Source organism: Ischnura elegans, chromosome 6 (genome assembly GCF_921293095.1).
Source record: "Ischnura elegans chromosome 6, ioIscEleg1.1, whole genome shotgun sequence".
NCBI classification, from domain to species: domain Eukaryota; kingdom Metazoa; phylum Arthropoda; class Insecta; order Odonata; family Coenagrionidae; genus Ischnura; species Ischnura elegans.
In genome coordinates, this window is record NC_060251.1 from 112,955,859 (window position 1) to 112,971,213 (window position 15,355).

The following is a 15,355-nucleotide window of genomic DNA, read 5'->3' on the forward strand; positions in this document are numbered from 1 at the left end:
TAAGAGCACTGGAATCTCACGCTAACATAAGAGCTACCACGTACAAATGATTTATCGTTGCTTTATCCTACAATCCCGCCCTCACATAGTCCAGTGAGAATTGACTATGGTCACGTGGTAAGTTAGGTAATATCGTAAGAAATGAATTACAACGTGAAACACAAATGTGGTACCAACCATTATATACTCCATTAAAATACCGAGTTATTCTAAATGATGCATCCATTTTCAAAACCTCGCATTTATTCAAGTAAACATCCAAAATGAACAAGTTTTATGCCAATGAAAAGGGGAATTTTGAAATTTTTCCTCATGATGTGTCATATCAATTTCATCTGATAAATTTAATAATTTGCAATAATTTAATAATTTGTAATGATTTAATAATTTGTAACCTACGAATTTTTGAAAATGGGTCCATTAGTTAGAATGACCTTTTAAATATAAATCATGGCTAGAGGCATGAAATGCTCGCGAATGGTAATTAAAAGTACAGTTAATTTCAACAGAATTCGTTCCCATAGTTGTAAGAAAGCTATGCCTTTAGAGGATACTTTGCATTTCCACGCAATTTCTATCACAATCGTGTAAACACAAAATGTTTAACTGAACCATGAAATTTCGTCACATACGAAAATTAGGTGATTCTAATCGTGGTCAATGCCTATGCATACATCTATCATATTTATTTTTAAATGCTAATGATCATGTGTCATGACTACGCATCCAATTATCAAATTTATTGTTTAATGCCTCTATGCCACTAATCTACGGTGTAAGCAACTTTCCGGGTAGCTGACCCCATTCAATTCTCAATATGGGCCTCAAGGGTAGCATGGGTTCCATTCAATGAGGATATGTGCATTTCCGCTTAATAAACGGTATTGATGGAAACGATGGACGTTGTAAAAAATAAATGAGCGGTAAATGTAGTGACGTATTTATTTTGCAGCATGTATCAGTAACTAGTGAACATTGAATATGATCCCAGATTCGCTAATTTTTAGCTAACGAATATTATACGTCTTTTTTACACACCAAAATGGACTGATATAGCTGTTGACCGTTTATGCCGCTTCAAAGAAAATAATTGGTGAAAAAAAATGTTAAGCAATAAAGAAGAAATTAGCTTCACAGCTATTGGGCTTTCATACGAGAGAATCATCTTGTACTGAACGCCATCTATCATTTCCCGGATGAACTAGCAGCAAACTGGCCTCACATTGATGGAATTGGGTTGCGAAGTTTCTTAGCCTTAGCTTCCGAGATACACAGTCCGAAAGATCCTAACGTCGACAGTCATCTGTTTGAAATTCTTAGCTCCGACTATGTAAATCCTATAAAACGACCTTCGACCATGTAAATATACTCGCATGGTCGAATCCTAGTGGGCCTGTATTTATGTAAGTCCACATAGGAATACTATGAACATGTTCTTTTGCAGCATTATTTGGGCTGCTACTATTTGGGAAATACCACATATTTCCTTTTAATTAAATTTATAATACTTATCAATCAATCGCCATTGATGTCTCATGAAGAGTTGCATACCTTTTCATCCACTAAATAAGACGTCGAACAAAGAAACCTGTCGGTCGTGATGAATTCATTTGCAATTTGTCCCGTTTTTTCTCTGGAATACAAGAATGCGTTGATTTTTTTAATAAAGCGAATTGGCCGATTAAATAAGTCATACTAGCATAAATCATGGTTGTATTTCGAACTCTAACATAAGAATGCTGCAGAGGGCAACAAAACTTTTTCTTGTTTTATGGTACTAATTGCATAAAATTTCGCCTTAAATAATATTAATGCCTCCCCTAGTGCATAAATATTTTAAATAGGTTGGTTTCCTATTTTTCGTTAATTGCCTAAATCGAGAGATTATTACTCCTCGATTAAGTATTTCACACTTTGAGATTTTTTAAATGACAATATCTATTTTTCGCGATTAAACGAAAAGTGAGAATTTTCAAGCGCGCGAAAACGCGACGGCAATGTAGGAATGCTGGGAAAAGCCCATGTAACGTCATTTTGGTTCCGGCTGCCGACGTGTGAGGCCACCTTAGTACGAGGCTATGAGCGCCGATACGATGCAGGCTGCTAACAGTAAGCGCTTGGCTAAAATAAGGATTATTAATACCCTATCAAAACAAAGGAAACTTTCCGACCATAGGCAATTTTAATAGGCGATTATTAAGAAATGTTTCCCTGAGCTCTGTGCCACATGCATGCATTGGTAATCTCAGACGATGTAAAACTCCTGACTGCTTGTATAGCATCTAGGTCCCTGTGAGGTCACGTGGAGTGGCATCGCATGGTTTTTTCAAATAAGGTTAAAATTGACCATTAACATTCGTCTAAACTGGGAAAACAGGTAGGAAACTGAGCTTTATGCATTTTTATAAAATTCCGCCGAATCTCCATAGGGTCGTGTCATATATATTTTTCCTCATTGTTGATTCGACAACAACAATTAATAATTAAACATTGTTTAAACGTAAACGTTTATCTTCTGCGGTCGAAAGAGTGAAGACGAACGCGAAATGCACTAAGAGGTCGGCGAAACGGTCGTCATCTTCATCTCGCCACGGACAAAATATTTTATTGGTAAAATTTATTGTATCTTCTATAGCCATTACAAAGACCTATTTAAAATTACATTTTACTCATTCCTTGATTCTTTTAATGACCGAAATGTTTATCTTGCTCCCCTTACTTGAAATAAACCAAAAAGAAGAAAATCGTCGTTTAGGTAGAACGCATTTCCGAGGAGTGTTTATCAGACGCGCGGACGCTAATAGCAATAGGGTAGTTTCCTTCATCAAAGAAAACGAAAGGCATTGATTGCGATTCCTTACCCACCATTAGTGTATTCATTATATACAAATTATTTGGTTTTAGAAATCCCACGACGAATGGCAATGGTCAATTTTATCCTCATATGAAAAAGGCCAGATTGGCGCCCATACGATGCCACTCCACGTGACGTCACAGGGACCTAGTTCCTATACGAGTAGATAGGAGTTTTACATTGTCTGGGATTACCAACGTAGGCATGAGGCACAGAGCTCAGGGAAACGTCTCTTAATAATCACCTATTAAAACTGCCTATAGTCGGAAAATTTCCTTCCTTTGATAAGGTATTAATAATCCTTATTTAAGCCAAGCGCTACCTGCTAGCAGGGTACCCTGCCACCTGATAGCATCCTGCGTCGTATCAGCGCTCAAAGCCTCGGCCCCAAGGTCATCTCAATTGCGGCAGCGGGAACCAGAACGAAGGCACACGGAGTTTTCCCAGCATTCATACTTAGCCGTCGCGTATTCGCGCGCTTGAAAATTTTCACTTTTCATTTAATCGCGAAAAATAAATATCGTCCTTTAAAAATCTAAACGCGTGAAATACGTACTCCAGGAGTAATAATCTTCGATTTAGGCAAAAACAATAGTAGGAAACCACCCTATTGAAAAGTCACCCTTGCCTTTTCATTGACTTATAGTTGTAACATCGGAATGCGATGGAATAAGGGATGAAAAATGGACGGTGGGAATGACCGGTTGATTCAGAAAATGATGGGTCCAGCGATCACTCTCTTGGGTCCTGAATATCCATCGCTGGAGCTATCTATCACTATTATGCCGACCTCGGTGGCGGCGGAGTAACGTCCTCGCCTGCCAAACACGAGGTCGCGGGATCGAGTCCCGCCTGGGTAGGTTTCCAGGGCAGGATCCAGGGCATGGTCGTTTGTGTACGTTTAACTGTTACATTTGTTGAACATCCCGGTATAAAATGGCCAATACGAGCTGTATCCGGTGGTTTGAGAATAAAATAAATATAAATAAATAAATAAAATTATGTGAGTGTGGGACCCTTACGAGGTAGGACTAATAGCTGAAATCAATCGAGTACATCGCAGGGCGGCCATATTTATGATGAGTTGTTTCGACAAAAAGTGCAGCGTTTCAAGTATTTTACACGAGTTAGGATGGGAATCTTTACAGGAGCGTAGATCGAAGTATAGGCTTAACTTACCTAGGAAAATCGGAGAAGGTATTTTCTCAGACGACGTGAATCATATCCTTCGTTTACCATCGTACTATAGAAGACGCTATCATGAGAATAAAATAAAATAAATAGACTGAAACAGAGATTTTTAAAATGTCATTCTTCCCTCGTTCTATTAAGGACAGCATCGTTGTCTCAATTGATAGGATTAATGGCGTCGCTCGCTATCATCGCTCATTGCATGTTTTTTCATATTTCTAACCTTGCATGTATTTGCTCTAGGAATTACTAACCACTAGCAAGTTTTTTTTATGAATAAGCATGTATATTTTTCTAGCGTGCGCAATATTTCTATGACCGTGCGGTGTGCATGTGGCGGTCCTCTTGCATGCTGCTATTTGGTGATTTGTCACCCCCTGCCAAACACCCTAGAGGTGGCTCGCAGGGTATTATGTTGATGTAGATGTAGATGATGGTTTTAATGATGATCGTGTTATTTTTTGTTGTTAGCCGCTTCGATGCCCTTTCCGAAGTTTCCATCTCAATTCCATCTTATCACCAGGTTATGTTTCATTACAAGGTGTCTTCCTCTACGGTAAGAACTATGAAAAAATGTTTATTTAAAGGTCATGTAAAAAAATTCATGCAACATTTCACATTCCACAGTCTAACGCTAATATGTTTTCCGTTTATTTAAAATCCCTAACTAATTTCAGTGCTATTTTTTTAGAACGCTGATATTAAAATATTGAATCTCACGTTAAATGCTGCGTATCAGAATTTTATCGCTTAATTTGCCTATAAAGTGCCTAAACTTACATGCGCTATTTTTTTTGTAATTTCTGTCTGTTATGACCATATCCAATGCTTGATCGGCGAAATTAAAATGATTTAGTGCAATATCCGGAAGCGGGTGTTCAGTGTAGTTTTAATTCGGTTTTGTAAAGCATCGCGATCTAGAGATGTGAGACTCAAGGTAAAAGTTGTTGGTGAAAAACTTGAGCAAGTAGAGCTCTTCAGCTATTTGGGTAACGATTTGAGGAAACGTATGAGGCATTAAGGGCAGTAAGTAAAAAGCAGCACGATTCTCTCAGAAGCACCTTCCTGTGTTCATGAACGCCTCCTTTGCTAACGCAATAGGGTAGTTTCCTTCATGAAAGAAAACGAAATGCATTGATTGCGATTGGATACCCACTATTAGTGTATTCATAATACTATACAAATTATTTGGTTTTTGAAATCCCAGTTTAGACGAATGGCAATGGTCAATTTTAACCTCATTTGAAAAAGGCCAGATTGGCGCCCATGCCATGCCACTCCACGAGACGTCACAGGGACCTAGTTTCTATACGAGTAGATAGGAGTTTTACATCGTCTGAGACTACCAATCCATGCATGAGGCACAGAGCTCAGGGAAACATCACTATAATAATAATAACTAATAATAAACTAATAATCACCTATTAAAACTGGCTAAGGTCGGAAAGTTTTCTTCGTTTGATAAGGTATTAATAACCCTTACTTAAGCCAAGCGCTACCAGCTAGCAGGGTACTCTGCTACCTGCTAGCATACCGCGTCGTATCAGCGCTCAAAGCCTCACCCCAAGGCCACCTCACTTGCGGCAGCGTGAACCAGAACGACGGCACACGGAGTTTTCCAGGCATTCATAATTAGTCGTCGCGTTTTCGCGCGCTTGAAAATTTTCACTTTTCATGTAATCGCTAAAAATATATATCGTCACTTAAAAATCCTAAAGCGTGAAATATGTACTCCAGGAGATATAATCTTTCGATTAAGGCAATAAAAAAATAATAGGAAACCACCCTATTGTCCGTAACGCGGAGATGAGTTCTGACAGATACATTTACTTTCTTTATTCGAAACTAACAATAAGTATTTGCACCCGCAAGTAACATCATTGAGAAGTTATTAATTATACAGGATGGATAAAAATTATGACACGAAATTTAACCGTGGATAGCTGATGCCAATATGAACCAAAATTACTTACGATGTTTAGGTCGAAAACGCACCTTTTGTTTTAACTACAGAAGCTTTGAGCGCTCCGATTGGCTGTGGGTTTGTCCTGTTACCGGATGCTAAATGACAAGTCATGAGATCAAATCAAGGAGGTTTTCAACGAGGCCAGTAGTCCGCCATGTTAGTTTGATAATTTTTGAACTTGGTCTTCGACTGATATTTTGAGGAGGCTAAGTTTGGTTCGGCAAATGCGCTACACGCTAAAGTGAACAATGCTAACATAATCATTGCTATTTCGCCAGTAATTGTCATCGTAGTTTTCCCATCATTCAAGATAATTCTATGTATAAAATAAATCAATATAAAATAGTAATTAGAAAATATAAATAACATTAAGTTAAAAATAAATTATGAGAAATATGCAAATTTAAAAAAAGCATAAAATAAATAACGCATAAAATTTCTGTTCTATTAGGCACTTTATTAGTGCGGATATCCCTGAAAATATACTCTTTTACTGTACTACTTAAACATAGATACTACTTGCTAGATTTCTGCTAGCTAAAATAAAATAAAATACCAGTATAAGTGCAGGGAAATTACTGTTTTACACTCGTAAATGTTATTTTCAGCTGGTTGTGGGAAGTAACCGAGGTGATAGATAATAATTTTTCCTAGGGAAAACATGTTTAAGACAATTTAGCGAAGCCCACCAATAAATCTTTCACTCATCTTTTTGCAGTAGCATCTTTTACTAAACTGCTAAAGCTAAAACTGCTTCACCATAGACGCAATTCTCCCCTTAAAAAAACATCATTATATACTGATATAACCTCCTTTCATAACTTTTGCAGGCGCTTTGCGATTGCACTCTGTAGCGGACGTAAAAAAACTTAAGAGATTCTTACAGATTCATCTACATATCCTCATCTACATAATACCCTGCGAGCCACCCCTAGGGTGTTTGGCAGGTGGTGACAAAACACCAACATGCAGCATGCAAGAGGACCACCACATGCACACCGCACGGTCATAGAAATATTACGCACACTAGAAAAATATGCATGCTTATTCATTAAAAAGTTGCTAATGGTTAGTAATTCCTAGAGCAAATACATGCAAGGTTAGAACTATGAAAAAACATGCAATGAGTGATCATAGCGAGCGACGCCATTAATCGTATCAATTGAGACAACGTTGCTATCCTTAATAGTACGAGGGAAGATACATATGAAGAGTTACATTCGTGTTTCCTCAAAAACAACCGTTTCTCGCTGAAGATACAAAGACTTGGTATTGAATGATTTAATGATGAAAGGATGCAGGCCATTCGAAAGGGTATTGGAAATAATATAAGTATCGAAACTATCTTGTATGGTACGTTGTGAAAGTTAGTTAGTTAAGGAAGACATTGCAATATTTTAAATTCATTCGTTTAGCGTTGTTTCGTTGTTACAAAAATGATGTTTTGACATCGGAAAACAAGGTGAGAAAATATAGCCAGTGGAAATATTTCAGTTTCTAGATCAGATACGAAGGAGACAGAAGGTATGGGTGGAGCGAGTACTTAGCGGGGAGGGGATGTTGAAAATAGTGTTTGAGGGTCGAATTTTGGGTAAACGAGGGAGAGGAAGGAAAAGAATAGGATTTTTTGATAGATTGAAAGGGACTAATTGCGAATTTAAGAGTGAAGCCCATGAAGGGAGAGGAGACTGCCAGAATACTTCGTAAATACTCCATCCAAACATCTACATCTACATAATACCCTGCAAGCCACCTCTAGGGTGTTTGGCAGGGGGTGATAAATCACCAGCATACAGCATGCAATTGGACTCCCACATGTACACCACACAGTACAAAATACGCCACACATACTAACAAATTATACTACTATATGCTGTTGGAAATAATAATAATAAAATTAAGAAACATGCATTAAGTTTTACATAGGTTAGTAGGCTACACTACAAGTCATGCAATCATTATGAGTTCTATCGCTGCCGTTATAATCTCTTATTGATAGTGGAAAAAATGACATTCTGAATCTGTCTGTTCTACAATCTATCTCTCTTATTTCATTTACATGATCTGATCTTCCGTAGTATGTTGTCGTCCGCAAGATATGGTTAACTTAGTTAGAAAAGGCACTGCTCTTGAATTTATCTAAAAGGTTTAGTCTACTTTTCAATCTACGGTCCGACAGAGATTCCCATCCAAGTTTATCTAAGAGGTCAGTTACACTAACAAGACTATCGTAACGATCTTTCACATACCTGGCAGCTCTTCTTTGCACGCGTTCTTATTCTGTTACTAAGGCTTTTTCATGAGGGTCTCATAACACTGGTAGCGTTTTCTAAATGTGGTCTAACGAGGGAGAAGTAACTAATTTCTCTCACTTTGTCGTCGCACCTTCCTAATATTCTTTTAACATAACCCATTTTACGATTAGCGTGACCGGTTATTTCTCGAATATGTTTATTCCACGATAGATCATTATTGAGTGTAACTCATATCGAAGTGACTCTAATAAATATCGAAATCATGGTAGGAGTAAGTAAATATCCACTAAGAAGAATACAAAATGAGTTTCATCTCATCCTTCTTTCGGAGCCAAACACCGTGGAAGTGCAGTGACTTACTGATGTGCAGATTACAAAAGGCAAAAAAACCACGCGTGACTCCGGCTACTGCTACCTACCCCAAACGGCTGGTCGGTATGCGAGGTTCGGGACAGAATAGAGATATTTCGGCCGCTCCTCCCCGCACCCCTCTTTGCGAACAGAGGACTTTTCCTCGATGTACCGTTGCTCTTTCTGCCGGGGGAAAGACTTCTGGTGGAGGCGAAACAGTTAAGTGGCGGTTGGTTCATTAGCCGATCCATGCAGGCAGTGCAGGTGGGTATACCCAAAGAAAGGGTACGGGATTCGAACATCCCCTGGAAGGGACCATGTCGCTGACCCTGATCGGGGAAAAGTAAGTGGAGGGACTTATGTGATTTTTTTAAACCCAAGCTGTTTTAAAATTTCCCATAGCTATCACCTATTTTTAAATAAAAAGCCGTACTAAATTTCAAAAGGAACAGAGTATCCCGCAAAAGTACGGATCTACTTATCTACAGGAGCTTAAAGGTAAAGAAACAAATATATATGTATAGGTATATTTATTATTACAGATAACTTACCTCCCCTCACACCAATTCACAATCCTGAACAGGCTCCAATTGGTATAATTTCTTACAGCAATCCCAACCGATAATTTAGTTAAATCCAAAGGTGTGAAGGAAGGCATACACTTACACACCACTAAGTATACAAGTCGGAAACAGTAAATTAACGCCGATGACAATACTTAATAGATGAAAGGTTTCAAGACTGATGTTGGGGTTTGCTAAATCCAATTTCCAAGGTCAAATAGACTTTGTAATGCCAAACATTTAAAATAAATTACACAAGCTGGTTCTTCAATCAAATCCCTGCTTGTTCCCAATGGAATGAAATGTCAACAACTACATCTACATACTCGTGCAATCCTAGTAAAAAAATAAAAAAAGATGACAAAGAAGTCAAAAGTACACGGAAAACTCCTTCTCCGCCTGCATTATCACAACACACAAAATTATCATTATTACAAAATCGTTCACAAAGTCTCATATACTTGTACTTGAAGAGAAGTGGAGGCCAATTAAAACTCAATAAGTGTTTTTACACTGCCGGATATTTTGAATTACATGACGACCGAAGAATGTAGGACTATTGAAGAACTCCACTAAACATTGTTAAGTTGTCTAAATTGAGACCTACTATGACTTAACAACGGCCCCCAACAACCTGATTTATGACAAATGGCAGTAAATCGTCAGAACATATAAATTGGAGTTTGCTTCCCAATACCAGCGAGGCATGGGCAATGACAGCAGCAGAGAAATCAAGGGTTGAAGTATTTGAAATGTAGAGCTAAATAACAATCACGAAAATCAAGTGGAACGATGAGGAAGTCCTATGGAAGATAGTGGACAAGATAAACCTCGTGAAAGCCTTGTTAAGAAGACGGAAAAACCTTATAGGCCACATCTGGAGACATGATGGCCTGATGAAGACAATTTTTGAGGGTCAAGTGAATGGAGTCCTCGAAAGTGTAGTGCAGGTAAAGAAGGATGTGAAAGAGAGAGAAAATACTTAAATATACTCGGATAAGAAATCTCTGTTAGACCGCAGACTGAAAAATAGGCTTAACCTATCACGAAAATTCTGAGAGCTGTGTATTTTCCGACGAATTTAGCCATATCATACGAACGTCAACATCTACGCTAGAACAGATAATATAAATAAAATAAGAAAGATAGACTGTATAACCGATAGATTCAGAGTGTCGTTATTTCGTGATCAATAAGATACTGTAACGGCAGAGTTAGAGCTTACAAATAAGTTAGTTGACTGGTAGTGTAGTCTAATAACTTAGGTATTCCTATATGCATATTTCCGAATTTTTTCAGTATTTCTAATAGCATGTTTTTAGTTTACTAGCTTTATTGGTATATTGCCTTAATAAGTAGTAGTAGGCGACTTCTGCCTTTGCACGGATGTGGGAGTATATATTGCTTGCATGCGTAAGATCTTCATTACCGTCGGTTGTGCATGTGGTAATCATCTTGCATGCTGCGTGATGGTGATTTATCACCCCCTGCCAAACACCCAAGATGTGGTTCGCAGGGTATTATCTACATCTACATAATACCCTGCGAGCCACCTCTAGGGTATCGATCGCGAAGTTAGTGATCACTCTGACTATGAAATTCTATCATCCGACTTAAACAACGTTTATTTGTGGAGCCAAGAGTGGGGACTCGAACTTAATCTGAGCAAATGCATGGCGGTACATTCCTTGCGGAATTCGTCCAACTCTAACCATGTTTATGCAGTGGATGGCATTAACATAAAGGCAACAGACGAAGTGAAGTACCTGGGAGTTACGATAACCTCGAACCTCACGTGCGGAACACATATAAAGAATATTTGCGGCAGAGCCCTGAAGAAATTGGGATTCGTCAAGCGTATTGTGGGAAGATTTTCGGATGAGAAAGTAAAAGAAAGGTGCTATTTCGCTCTCGTCCGACCGCACCTTGAATATGCAGCGAGCGTATGGGATCCAATTCAGAAAGACTGAACTGAAAAAAATACGAAGGAAGACTGCGCGTTTCGTCAAATACTGCTACGGCCGTACAGACAGTGTTACCCAGATGTTACGCGAATTAGGCTGGGAGCCGCTGGAGACTCGGAGGCTGCGCGCTAGGCTTAGATTGCTTGAACAATTGAGAATGGATATCTTTAAGAGCGACACAGAGAATATAATATTAGAGCCACACTATATTTCCAGGTCCGATAGTAGCGATAAATTAAGAGAGATGTTTTGCCGAACAGATAGATATGGGAATTCGTTTTTCCCCCGAACCATAAAGGACTTTAATAAACGCTAGTCCCAACTTCGTTAGAGCACTTCATTTTTTTAGCTGTAAACGGCTGGTGTCCTAACACCCCCTGCCACACGCCCTTTAGGCAGCTTGCGGGGTATTATGTAGATGTAGATATATGTCTCGGAAACATACGAAAGATAGGCACCCGCGTAAGCAAGTAGGGTTGAGAAAGCAATTAGATCCTGGGTAGGTAATTGGAGTACGGAGTATTATACTCCCGAATATTAAAATGGAGTATTATCTTGTCGGCTATCAAATGCGTTGCCACGCACCGCGCCTTCAACTATTTACTACAGGTACTTTAGGCCTGGCTACGCAATACATACATATATGAGCGTGTGATGAAATAAAAAAATGCACCGTGTAATCGCACAATTTGTGCGAAACCATGAAGAGAGAAAAAAACCAAAACGCCGAAAACTGCAAAAGGCCTTATTTATGTTCAAGGCCCTGCGATTCAAAAACCTCACCTATTTGTATGAACATTTTATATTTAACGAGTCGATGGGCGCTTGAATTCATCAAGCGGGTAATTAGGGGGGGGGGGGGGGAACATTATTGGGTCATGTGTTGTCGAGTATTGTGTCCATAAGTGGTTTAAATATTCAAATATATCCCCGCTGTTTTTTGAAAGGGTAAGGAACTTAATTGCTCACTGTTAAAAATATTTGTTATTTTCAATATGATTTAATTTGACGGATATTTCATTCTTTGGATAGGTTAAGTTTAGCATTGAGACATAATGGGAATAAGGTTTTAAAAATTTCAAGATAGTGATGATTTTGTGGTTATTTTTCAACTCTTAAAGTCCATAACCGTTCTGATAAGCGAAACTTGAAAATAAAACGCAGATTCATTAGATAAATATATAAAGACATACCACTCGCAAAACATATGTCCATAATGCAGTATGTAAAATACTAATTTGTAACCATTCCCCAAATTTCTTTGGTATGAAAGAAATAGTTTTCAAGATTTTCCAATTTGCAAAATAGCCTTGATAATGGTAACGGTATTTCACCTAAACTGACATTTGCAATGTATAATCTACGATACTATTGATTTCCTTTCCATTCAATTGTTTTCCCCAATAAATGCCAACAAAACTATACCAGTGGATGATAAATCCTTTAAGGAATAGCGATACCATTAATTTGAAGAAATGCAGAATCGATATATATCGAATAGGAGTCCACCAATCAATCATATTTCCAAAGGGCTGCATGAAAAAGGTTAAGATGCACCTAGAAAACCAAATTTCAATAGGCTAACAGAAATAACAAAGGAGATAAGCCAATTTCCGTATCTGCTACCATTAACGAATTGAACTTTCGATTATAGCGGCACTTGATTTGAACGATTTGCGATCACATTAAGTTGCCATCCACTCATTGGTTATTTCCTTCATAATGAATGCTCAACTATCCCCGTAGATGTTAAATTCTATAAATTATAACAATTCGATATATTTTACAAAAGTATAGATTCGATATGTGTTGAATGGGAGCCTATCAAGCAAATATATTATTTATATATTATAAGCAAATATATATTTCAATAATGCAGTGTGGACAATGCTATGAATAACATATTCATAACATTTCTTCCAACTTACATCAATAGTTATAAAGATACGCCAATTTGCAAGTTTGCTATCATTATCGTATCAAATGATCAAGTATACTGACATGTGTATTGAAAATTCGCTATCTTATTGATTTAAGTTCCAGTCTTTGATTATCAACCCTAAAATTCCTGGTCAACTATGTCCTTGGATGTAAAATCCTATATGTTATAGCAATTCGATATAATTATATAAGAAAAAGTAGATTCGATATATATCGAAAGTGAGACTATATACAAAAAATATTTCAATTGGGCATTGTGAGGAATACCAAGATGTACCCATTCACCAAATTTTACTGGTCCAAAGTATATACTAATCAAGTTATGCCAATTCGCGTATTTGCTATAACTACCTGACCCGGCGAAGTTCGTACCGCCCAAAAATCAATGAACTTACAGTTTAGATACACCATTTTTGATTTTTGTGGTGATCAGTCATATTGCGGAACACTTTGTTGATTAGCTCACCTTCCGATGTAACTGATTTTCAAACATTCCGACGTAGTGAAATCAAACTACTCGATTCCTCCACAGGACATTACCGTTTGTCAACAATTGCTTGGAGATTTGTTTACAAACACGTTAGTGAAGAGTCAACTCGAGCGGAGCCTAAAATTAGCTAGAATTAAAGTTTTAAATACAATTTCAATATTTTGAATATATTTAGTAATTAAAATATTACATTGTTACGAAGTTCTGTTATTAAATTGGTAAAAACAAAACAAATAATTTAATTTGTAGTTTTGACCGACTTATCAATTGTTGTTGCGTTACTAACTCCTAAAAACATATCACTAGAAAGAGATGAATTTCTTTGTGAAATTATGCTTTTTTTAATGTCGTATATGTTATCCGGGGCTGATACGAATCCAAAGAACCTAATATCATTAAAATCGGTGCAGCCGTTCTCGAGTTATAAGTGTTCTAATTAACACAATTTTCGACTTTCTTTTATTTATTTACTATATATAGATGTAGATGCAGGAAAATGCCTACTCATGTCAGTGAGTTATTCTTTTTCCCTTAATTCCACGATTAGTGAATTGAGCGCTCATTCGTAATTTCCTCCTGCATGCTGTGGAACTGCTCACCCGTAAATGGTAGACCCACTTCAACAATTTGTATGTTCAAGAGAAATATGATTAAAGAATATTATTATTATTATATTTGAGAATATGAAGAATTTCAAAAGACCTACAGCCAATCGGACGACGCCTGAGCCGTACTGTTGTCCTCGTAAACGGTCGTATCGGTTCAGTGTGAAATTGGACTTCCAAAGAGTAACACGGCCTTAAAGATGGGAGACAAGTCGTCTCTCGAAACGTCGGCTTATACGAAAGAATAGGGTGGTTTCTTATTATTTTTTATTGCCTAAATCGAAAGATTATTACTCCTGTAGTACGTATTTCACGATTTTAGATTTTTTTTTTAGATTTTTAGATTATTTTTTATTGCCTAAATCGAAAGATTATTACTCCTGTAGTACGTATTTCACGATTTTAGATTTTTAAATGGCAATATCTATTTTTCGCGATTAAATGAAAGGTGAAAATTTTCAAGTGCGCGAAAACGCGACGGCTAAGTATGAATGATGGGAAAAGCCCGTGTTACGTCATTCTGGTTCCCGCTGTCGGCGTGTGAGGTGACCTTGGAGCGAGGCTTTGAGCGCTGATACGACGCAGGATGCTAGCAGGTAGCAGAGTACCCTGCTAGCTGGTAGCGCTTGGCTTAAATAAGGATTATTAATACCTTATCAAGCGAAGAAAACTTTCCGACCTTAGCCAGTTTTAATAGGTGATTATTAAGACATGTATCCCTGAGCTCTGTGCCTCATGCATGCATTAATAACTTCAGACGATGTAAAACTCCTATTTATTCGCATAGAATCTATGTCCCTGTGACGCGACGTCACGTGGAATGGCATCGCATGGGCGCCAATCTGGCATTTTTCAAATGCGGTTAAAATTGACCATTGTCATTCGTCTAAACTGGGATTTGTAAAACCAAATAACTTGTATATTATGAATATACTAATGGTGGGTAACGAATCGCAATCAATACCTTTCATTTCTTTGATGAAGGAAACTAACCTATTAACCTGGCCGAGAACCCGAGAAGACTTCATCAAGAAATATGATTAGTTACCTTTTTAAAATTGCTTAGTTCTTTTTTAATATGTTGGTATTTATTCATTATTATTATTTTTATTAATGCATGTATCATTTTCGCCTAATTTTTCCTACGTCCCAGGTGAATAGTCAAAATAATAGTA